The sequence below is a fragment of the Benincasa hispida genome, chromosome 11, assembly GCF_027475165.1.
Source record: "Benincasa hispida cultivar pf3 chromosome 11, pf3_genome.v1.1, whole genome shotgun sequence".
NCBI classification, from domain to species: Eukaryota; Viridiplantae; Streptophyta; class Magnoliopsida; order Cucurbitales; family Cucurbitaceae; genus Benincasa; species Benincasa hispida.
In genome coordinates, this window is record NC_143488.1 from 5,079,864 (window position 1) to 5,089,384 (window position 9,521).

Consider the following 9,521-nt stretch of genomic DNA (forward strand, 5'->3'; position numbering starts at 1 on the left):
TGTGGAATTTCGATTAAGGTAAGTAATCTTACTACTGGAACTGCCCACGGGCCAGACCTTAGTTGTATGCTAGCATGATGAGTGTATGTTATGGCAAATGTTAGAATGATGAATGATAGTATGATCTGAACTAAAGTATGTCCTGGCACGAGACCTGAATTGTTTAAATATACACATAGATACTTGAATATTAGTATGAGATGGTATGTGTTTCCATATGATTGTATCTGAGATGTTGATGTTGAGGCATACATGTACGTTGTAGAACTATGATGTTAATGTATACTTGAATGTTGTAGAACTTGCTGTTGAGGTATGTGTGTATGTGGTAGAGCCATGACATCAAGGATTAAATGTATGTCTTCGATTCGTACAGTGGTGATTTTGATGTTGAGATCGTGTGACTATCCTTACTGATTAGTTAGATGCCTCTTTAGATTTTGTGTTTCCTTCGGGATTCACTAGTTTGTGTTTTCTTCGAGATTCACCAGTTTATGTTTCCTTCGGGATTCACCAGTTGTGTTTCCTTCGGATTCACCAGTTTGTGTTTCCTTCGGGATTCACCAGTTTGTGTTTCCTTCGGGATTCACCAGTTTGTGTTTCCTTCGGGATTCACCAGTTTTTGTTTCCTTCGGGACTCACTAGTTATTGTTTGCTTCGGGATTTACCAGTTTGTTTTTCCTTTAGGATTCACCAGTTTATGTTTCCTTTAAGATACACCAGAGGTAGAGGGCATGCTTAACTACAGTAGGATAGGACTCAGTCTCCTTCTTGTTTCATGAGTATATGTGCCATAGGTGGGTATCTAGAGGACATAGATGCCCAGCCTGACCCCAGTAATGGGGTTACTTACCGAGTATTTTATACTCATTCTTTCTCATGCTGTTATTTTAGGTAAGGGTAGAGATGCACCAATGATAGATAAGCGGAATCTGTGATCGAGCCACTGGGACTAGTTTTTACGCTTCCGCATAAAGAGATTTAATGTTCTTTTCATATTTCCCTTAATGTTAGTTTTTATTTTCGAACTTGTTAGTAAGAATTGTTTTTATCATATTTATTTATTAACCTTTATGATTTATGGGTACCCTAATCTTGTTTTCGATGTTTGCATTTAATAAAGAACTTTTGAATTTCCTTATCTATTTAGCATTTATTTCAACATAAAAAAGTGTCGTTTTAAGTGCCATACATGCATGTATTTTAGTAACGGCCTAACTTAAGTCCTAGGGGGTTGGGTCGTTACAGTTGGTATCAGAGCCCATATTTTGGTTTCTGTAGACTGACTTACTACGTAAGTCTAGATAGTCCCTGTGGCCCAGTAATGGATTCCCCGTCATCGCCAAGTACGTTCTACTAACAAAAGTTTCAATGCATACATGAGAGCAGTAATGTAGTGTTTTAAATGCATGATGTCTGAGAAAGACCCAGGAATAGTTAGTTAACGTACGAATTTATGAAAGGACATTGCACCAAAACGTAGAACAAGAAGGACAATTAGAGAAGAAAAGCAAGCTGAGAGAGTTGAGAGTAGCCAGACTGCTTCGGCAGCTCTAAATCCGCCTGTGACCCAAGTTGATGAAAAGGCGATAGAGGCCAGAATTAGTGAAGCTGTTGCAACCGCCCTAATGGGAAAGCTGTAGAAATTGATCCGTAGAACGTGGCAGGGCAGCCTGCCTAGACCCAGGCTCAGGAGGATTTGGTGCCACCCGAGTCGTTACGTCAGACCCGATCGCAGGAAAGAGACGTGCAGGGCCTGTCACTTGAGGCCAAACATTTGAGGGATTTCCAGAAGTATGACCCCCGCCCCTCTGATGGATCGTTCGAGGACCCCATCAATGCAGATATGTGGCTGTCATCTATTGAGACAATATTCCATTTTATGAGGTGCCCGGAAGAGCACAAGCTTCGATGCGCGGTCTTCATGCTGACTAGTAATGTGAAAATCTGGTGGCATTCAGCAGAAAAGATGATTGATACTGGTGGTGAACTTGCAACCTTGAAGTAGTTCAAGGAACGCTTTTATGAGAAGTACTTCTTGGCCAACACCCGATACAATAAACAGGCAGAATTCTTGAACTTGAGGCAGGGGATTATGTCGGTGGAGGAATACGAGCAAGAATTCAATAAGTTGTCTCACTTTGCTTCTGAACTAGTAGCCACCGAGGCAGCGAGGATTGAGAGATTTATCCAGGGCCTGAGGAGCGGACTTTGGGGGATGGTGCATTCCTTGGATCTCAAGACATATGCTGCGACACTACGGGCCGCCATGAGGATTGATGCTGACTCCCAGGTGGGAGAGGAATACAGGAGGTCGCTCGAGATGGGGACCTTCGCATGGCAGAAAAGGAAGGCCAAACACAGAGCTTCTGAACATAAGTAGAGGAGCCAGAACACAGTAAATGCTCCACATCAGTGGGGACAACAGGGTTCCCAGGCTGTAACTGGTAGGGAGGACAGGCCGATATGTACCACTTGTGGTAAGCAACACTGGGGACGTTGTCTAGCTGGCTCTGGGATTGGTTTTCGATTTGGCCGGATAGGGCATATGTCAAATAGATGCCCGAGAAGGAATGCGCTTGAGCACAGGGGCCAGCCTGTAAGCTCATTCCAAGGAGGCCCAAGTCGTCAGCAACAGTAGGGAAGGGTATTTTCTACCACTCAGTATGAGGCTGAGAAGTCAGGCACCGTAGTAACAGGTACACTTCCCATTTTAAAACATCATGCTCTTGTTTTATTTGACTTTGGCTCTTCACCCTCGTTTATATCTACTATATTTGTGAGGCATGCCATGTTAGACTCAGAACCTTTGTCATTTGTATTTTCCATTTCCACTCCATCAGGAGAGATCATGTTAGCTACAAAAAAGATAAAAGCATGTCAGGTAGAGGTAGCCAATCGCACATTAGATGTAACCTTGATAATTTTAGATATGCATGATTTCGATGTTATATTGGGCATGGATTGGTTAGCTTCTAACCATGTGTCACACCCCCTCCCAGATTACCCTTGTAATCTAAAAGAAGATATGACCATGGTAGTTACTAGCCCTGTTGCCAGCATCCACCACCTTAGCTCGCTAATCTAAATGCCAACCGTTAAATATTAATAAAGTATGCATATGGTATGCCTCCTTAAGGTTCTACAAAAAATTATATAAACATATGCATACAACCATGATATAACATCTAAGGGGAGAAACATTCACAGATGGGCCCAAACATCTCTAACAAAGCCCTAGTCTCTCTCAAAACATGTGTACATAAATAGATCATCAACCTAAGTCTTCTTAATAAGTTGAGTCTCTTAGTGGCAAGCAGCAGCAGGATCAACCTTGAGGAATCTGACCGCTACTTGAGAAGGGAAAAGAGCTAAAAGCCTAGTGAGCGACTATAGAATCGTATAACATCATGCACTACATCACTATGAACATGTAAGTTTACTAATGAATATCTCAAGCAATTGTCTCTAAGTGAAGCTTTAAACGATTCTTAGACATCATCAAACATCATTATTCCCTAGTTGAGAACGAGCCTAAATGCTCTAGCTCCCAATGTTTAATACCAGCGAAGAGACTCATACTTCAGTCTCTCATTCAGAACTGCCTACGTGCACGTGGCTATACTAAGTACCGTCATACCTTAGGTACTTCCACTCAAATACGTTCTCAAACCTGTCCTTCAATATCGAGCTACTAAGATACCTTCTCAAATGTCCTTCGGTATTAAGTTGGTCAGGTACCTTCTCAAATGTCCTTCAGTATCGGGATATTTTGTAGCATCAAATTAAGTTCTATTGCCTACCATCTACACAAGAACTCATTCTCTCATAGCCTTCCTCTAGGGAGCATATTTCAACATTAGAAACTTAACTTTTGTAATGACTACATGACATACCTTGGCCTGTGTTACACATATACAAGCCGGGAAACATGCGTTAAGTTATTTTCTAACCATTTGTTGCTTGAGGGAGTATAAATTCATCATTAATGTCACTGTAATCTATTTGATCTTATCTGCATAAGTATTGGAGACATTATTTCACTTAGTCACTCACCACTCGTTATGGCTCTTAACGGTTTATACAGCTCTCCTAGATCTTCTTGGCCTGAAAGGACATAATTCCCAGTTAAACTACTTAGAATTCTTAGTAAAATACCTCAAATAGTTCATTTACTAAAGGAACTTTCATCAACAAAGATATCTTTACTAACGAGATCCTTATGAGCGAGATCCTCCTCATGACAAGATCTACGAGTTCCTTCTCATGAGTGAGATTAGCGAGATTAGCGAGATTCTCACGAGCGAGATCAAGTTTTTTTTTTCCTGGAAACTTTCATCCTAGCGATGCTCACCTTTCCAACAATACTTAGCCCAATTTCTAGCGAGATTTCTTTCTGGAGCGAGATCCTCATCACAAAATCAACGAGATTTCCTTCATAAGAAAGATCCTCATTCCCATATCTCGCTATAACTCTCCATGGTGAGCTGTTTGCTTGTTCTTCCCAAGCAGCTATCTGCTTATGCACCGATTCCCTGTTACAATTTCAAAAATTCATAACTCAAAATCCAGAGCTCTTTTCAAGAAACTTTCTTGTACAAACTTGTTTAGAATTTATTTAAATTCTTACCTTAAAATTTTAGCTAAAAATTTCTTATAGTTTGGCCTAGAGCTTCCAATCTTCATCTCATGCCCTGACTAATCTGAGGTTCTGCCTCTTCTGCAAATTCTCCACTTTTGTTCTTCTCCTTTTGCAATCTTTCAAATGGCACTGATTTCACTAAATTTGCTCTTGTTAATTTCCGAAACCATGCTTTTGAAGTTTCACTTCCTTTTTAATCTTTCTGCCACTTCCCGAGTTCAAAAAGTAGATTGCCACGTCACCCCACACTTAGGCCAAACTAATGAATGAGTTTCTTCATTTAATATATCTTCCTTCCCTTCCTTCATAATCCCTATAAATAAACATGAATTTCTAATTAATAAATATGTAATATAACATTCCTTTGGCTAAACATGCTTATCTAGGGAACTTAGAGTTCGGGGTTTACAACCATCTCCCCCTTAAAAGAAATTTCGTCCTCGAAATTTACCTGATATGTCATTTGAAAAGTTGAGGATATCTCTTCCTCATTTTTTCTTCAGGTTCCCAGGTTGCTTCCTCGATTCCATGATTACGCCATAATACCTTCACCAAAGAAATTGTCTTATTTCTGAGTACTTGGTCTTTTCTGTCTAATATCTTGATGGCCTCTTCCTTGTAAGATAAATCCTCTTTGAGATGTACTGGTTGTGCTGCTAGTATGTGCATAGGGTTAGACACGTATCTCCTTAACATTGACACATGAAATACGTCGTGAATACGAGCTAGCTCCATCGGCAACTACAACCTATATGCTGCTGGACCAACTCGTTCCACAATTTCATATGGTTCGATGTATCGTAGACTTAACTTCCCCTTTTTCCCAAACCGGAGAATTCCTTTCCATGGGGATAACCGAAGAAATACCCGATCTCCGACTTTAAATTCTAGTTCTCTTCTTCACTTATCAGCATAGCTCTTCTGTCTATCGCGAGCCGCCTTAAGATTATCCCTGATAAGTTTCACATTCTCTGTTGTTTGTTGAACTAATTATGAACCCAGTAATTGTCGTTCTCCGACTTCGTTCCAGCATATTGGGGTTCTGCAAGGTCGGTCGTACAACGCTTCATAGGGAGCCATTCTGATACTAGAATGGTAGCTATTGTTGTATGGAAAATCAATCAACGGTAAGTGTGTATCCCAACTTCCTTTGAATTTTAATACACAAGCTTTTAACATATCTTTCAGTGTCTGTATAGTTCTTTCCAACTGTCCATCTGTTTGTGGATGAAAAGGCGTACTGAAATGCAATTTAGTGCCCATAGCCTTCTGTAAACTAGGCCAAAATTTTGAAGTGAACCTTGAGTCCCGGTCTGACACTATCAAACACTAAAGCTCCATATTGACTGATTATCCTATCCATATAAATCTTAGCTAGACGGTTTAGTATAAAAGTAACTTTTACTAGTATAAACTTAGTCGTCTTGGTTAATCTATCGATTATTACCTAAATGCCATCGAATCCTGAGGGTGTCTTAGGCATTCCAAATAGAAAGTCTATTGTCACATGCTCCCACTTCCACTCAGGCACTGGGAGTGGATTGAGTAATTCTGCTGGTCTTTGTCTCTTAGGTTTTACTTGTTGACAGATTATACATCGATCCACATATTTTGCTCTGTCTCTCTTCATCCCAGGCCACTAGTAAGATTTCTTTAATGTTCTATACATCTTGGTGCTTCCTAGATGAATAGCATAATCGGAACTATGTGCTTCCTCTAGAATGGCTTGTTTAAGCTGTAGCTTGTTAGGCACACACATTCTCCCCTCCTTTTCTAGTACATTGTCTGTTCCCAATTGAAATTCAACCCTGATGCCCTTACTTACATCATCAACAATCTTACGAAGATCAAGGTTTTCTACTAAGGTAGGCCTTATCTGGAAAGTAGCTATCATGCCTTCTGACGGTTCCACTGATAAGGCAGTTCTAGAATTTATGAACTCCTGCAATAGCATTCCTCTTATTGAACCAATAATGGCCTTGGGTCCCGAGGATTTCCTACTTAGTGCATCTGCTATAAATTAGCCTTACCAAGGTGGTACTCGATGGAACAATCATAATCTTTAATCAATTCAATCCATCTTCGTTGTCTTAGATTCAACTCTTTTTTATCAAAGATATATTTTAAGCTTTTGTGATATGTAAATATTCTGCAGCGCTCTCCAAATAGGTAATGTCTCCACAACTTCAAAGCCAAAACCACTGCTGCCAACTCCAGATCATGCGTAGTGTAAATGCTCTCATGTTTCTTAAGTTGACAAGAGGCATATGCAATCACCTTCCCATCCTGCATCAACACACATCCTAATCCTTGTCGGGATGCGTCACAATAAATCTCAAATTCCTTACCTAGAACGGGCAAGGTAAGTACTAGTGCTGATACTAATCTCTGTTTCAACTTCTGAAAACTATGCTCACACTCCCACGACCATTCAAACCTTATGCCTTTCTTGGTCAGGTTCGTCAACGGAAGGGCTATCTTAGAGAAATGTTCCACAAACCTTCGATAATAACCTGCCAAACCTAGGCCATCTGTTGAAAAAACATGCCCAAGAAATACCACCCGATCTAACCAAAAATCACATTTACTGAATTTAGCATACAACTGCTTATCTCGCAACGTCTTCAATACTATTCTCAGGTGGGTTATATGATCCTTCCTACTACTAGAATACACCAGTATATCATCAATGAATACTACGAATTGGTCCAATTAAGGATGAAATATCCTGTTTATAAGATCCATGAATACCGCAGGGGCATTTGTCAGTCCGAATGGCATTACTAAAAATTCATAATGTCCACATCTTTTTCTAAATGTCGTTTTAGGAATGTCAACTTCCCTCACTTTCAATTGATGATTACCCGATCTCAGGTCTATCTTTGAAAACACCGTGGCTTCTTTTAGCTGATCAAAAAATCATCAATGTGTGGTAACAGATATTTGTTCTTAATCGTTACATTATTCAGCTACCTATAGTTGATACACAATCTAAGTGTACCGTCTTTCTTCCTCACAAACAATACCGGAGCTCCCCAAGGCGATACATTAGGTCGAATATATCCCTTGTCAATTAACTCTTGCAGCTGAACCTTTAATTCTTTCAACTCAGTCGGTGCCATTCTATACGGTGCTTGCGATATAGGAGTTGTTCCTGGAATTAAGTCAATAGTAAACTCTACCTCTCTGTCGAGTGGCAATCCCGATAATTCTTCAGGAAATACATCCCGAAACTCATTTACCACTGGGACATTTTCTGGGTTCAGCTCTTTCCTTTGAGCAACCACTACATGAGCCAGATAGGCTTTACATCCCTTTTTCAATAGCTTCCGAGCTTTCACTGCCGATATCAGATTCCACGCAACTAATCTTTTGATTCCTGTCAGCATTACATCATGGCCATTTGATTTTCTGAGCATTACCTCTTTCTTGTAATATTCTACTTAAGCACGATACTTACTTAGAAAATCCATCCCCAAGATAGCACCAAACTCCAACAGTTCTAAGGGAAGTAAATCAACATAAAAGTTCTGTCCATTGATCAATACCTCACAATAATTATAACATCTATCTACTATTATCACATCTCCCATAAGGGTAGAGATAAATAACTCTTTACTAGATACATGCATGCTAGATATAAATGAATGTGTGGCACCAGGGTCAAATAAAACATAAGCAGACTGTCCACATAATATAACATTACCGATCACAACATCTAGAGAGTCTGCTGCCTCCTGGTGTGTCACGGCGTACATTTGCCTCTACTGCTGGGGTCGACCTACGACATTCTTCTGCTTGGCACCACTTGACCCTTCGCCTCAATTTCCAGCACTTTGTGTTGGTTAATTATCTGGGAGGTTGTCTGCTGTGTTGTTGGGACGTCCCTATTTAACTAGGGACAGTCCCTCTTGAAATGCCCTGTTTGTCCACATTGAAAACATACACCTTTGCCACTATAGCATGCCTAGAAATACCTCTTGCCACAACTAGGGCACGACGATCTCTTGTCTGTGCTGGCTACCGACTCACCAGCTCGTGGCATCTCTGATTGGCTAACTGTACTGGCCGAGGGTCTCGTTTTTCTTTTCTTGGATCCCTGCCAACTGGTTCCCCTGAATTGGCTTCCACTACTCTGAGTTGCAACTGGAGGTCGGGATCCCCTGTCTCTAGGCCCTACTACTGCCTCACTGCCTCTTGGCAACTGCTCATCATCTGCCAAACTCTGCTCGACTCGTGTTGTTGTTTCTACTAACTGGTTAAAATCTAGCCAATTAACCGTAGACGTCACCAGAGTTCTAATTTCTTTCCTTAAACCCTGTTCAAAATTCTTGCATTGATCTCTTTCCTCAGCAATAATTGGTAGGGCGTATTTTGATAACTCTGTAAATTTCTGCTCGTACTCTGCCACCGACATCGTTCTCTACGTTAGTTTGAGAAACTCATCCCTTTTTGCATCTCAGAATGAGTTAGGGTAGTACTTGTCTTCAAAGGCCTTCCTGAACTCAAGCCATAACATCGCATCTGTACTGGCTCGTTTGGCAGATATCACTTTTCGCCATTTATCTACTCATTTTTGCAATAGGAAGGTGGCTAGCCCTACCTTCCTGTCCTCTAGACAACTCATAACATTGAAACATTTTTCACCTACAGCCAGCCATAACTCGGCTTCGGCTGGGTCTGCTGTACCTTAAAATGTCGCAGCCCACACTGGCTGCTAATCTTTGCACTATCCTGTATCAAAAACTACATCTTCTAGCTGAGAATATGCCCTTGCGTGGGGAGTATTAGACTCTCCCTCAGACATCGTTTCCTGACCCACTGGATCATTCTCCAATCTCCGGGCCCCTATTGATAGGGTCAGTATTCCTGCCACATG